Source organism: Balaenoptera borealis, assembly GCF_965194805.1.
Source record: "Balaenoptera borealis genome assembly, chromosome: 16".
In the NCBI taxonomy this organism is placed as follows: Eukaryota; Metazoa; Chordata; class Mammalia; order Artiodactyla; family Balaenopteridae; genus Balaenoptera; species Balaenoptera borealis.
Window position 1 is genome coordinate 930,186 of NC_138872.1, and position 1,470 is coordinate 931,655.

Sequence of the window (1,470 nt, forward strand, 5' to 3'; positions counted from 1 at the left end):
CATGCGCGGGGGTGGGGGGAGATTTGGGAGGGACGTTTACTGTCCTGTGACGGCTTCATGTCAGCCCTCGAGGCAGCTCAAACCATAAAGGGCCAGCGGCGATGCTACTGGACAATGTGGCCGGCAGGGGCCGGTGCCCACTCCTGCCCATCTCGCCCTTCCTGCGGGGGCGTCACCTGCCTCCTGAGCAGGCGTCCCCCGGCTCTGGAGCCTCCTCCTCTGCCCCTTGCCGGCTGCATCCTGACAGGTGGTCCCTGGCAGCGTGCACCCCCTCCTCCTGCTGCCCCCGGCCCTCCCCACCCAGCCTTGGAGACGCGAGGGACTCAGTCCTGGGACGAGCCCAGTCTGTTTCACTGCCGTTCTGAGATGGCGGCACCCACACTCTGCCCCCGTGAACCCCACTCTCGCCAACCCACCCAGCCCCTCCCCCCACCACCTGGCTGCTCTTGGGTCCCTGGACCCCACCTCGCCCAGGGCTCAGCCCCCGCCCACCCCTTCCAAGCCATCACCTCCCCAGTCCAGCCACCTCCATGCCAGTGGGCATCCCCCCCCACCTGGCCACCTGCACTCTCATCTACAGGTCGTTCACACAGACGCCAGGTCACGGCAGCCCCTGCTCAGAACCCCGGGGCTTCCGGTCGCTCTGAGGACAAAACCCAAACCCCTTCCCGCAGCCCCTGCCCCGCTCCCCGGTCCGCGGGCTGACCCCTCCCTGGCCTGTGCTCAGCTCGCTCTGTCCTCCTGCCGTTTCTGGGTCAGGCCCGGCCCCAGGCTGCTCACGGGCGGTGCCCCTGCCCGAACGTTCCACGGTCTCCTCCTCCCACTCTGTCCTGTCTCTGCCCCAGTGTCACCTCGGAGCCTTCACCGGCCCCGCCCCCAATTCTTCCCGGTGTTCAGGGAACTGCTTGGCCCCGGGGCCCACGGCTGGCTGGCGAGCTTCCCCGGTGGATGCGGAGCCAGTGGGAGCGGTCACGGCACAGACTGTGGCGTCCAGGCTGGTCAGAGGGAGGGGGAGGTGTGCGGGGCAGTGACGAGGCAAGGGGCCAGCAGGTTGGGGTCCCATGAGGCCTGAGCACATGGGGGCTGAGCCAGACTTTACGACTCTAGAGGAGGGGCCGCTACTAGGGAGGCGGGGAGGCCCTGGCTGGGCCTGGGGCAGCCCCGCCAGCGTTCTGCAAGCCCACCCCCACCCCGCGGACTCAGAGTGCAGCCGAGGCTGAGACCCCCTGAGCGGGGCCTGAGCTCTGGAGGGGCCGGCCGGGGGCACCGGGGCCTGGGGGCTGCAGTGGCCTCACAGGAAGCGGGGGGCGAGCCCCAGGGTAACAGGGAGACCATGGTGGGGGGTCCCTGAGGCCGAGGATGGATGGCGGCTCCTCTCCGAGAGACGGGGGTGGGGAATCTGGGACTCCACCCCCAGATGGATGTGGCGGATTGGCGGACGTGGGGCCCCGCCAATGAGCAGCACCTCCC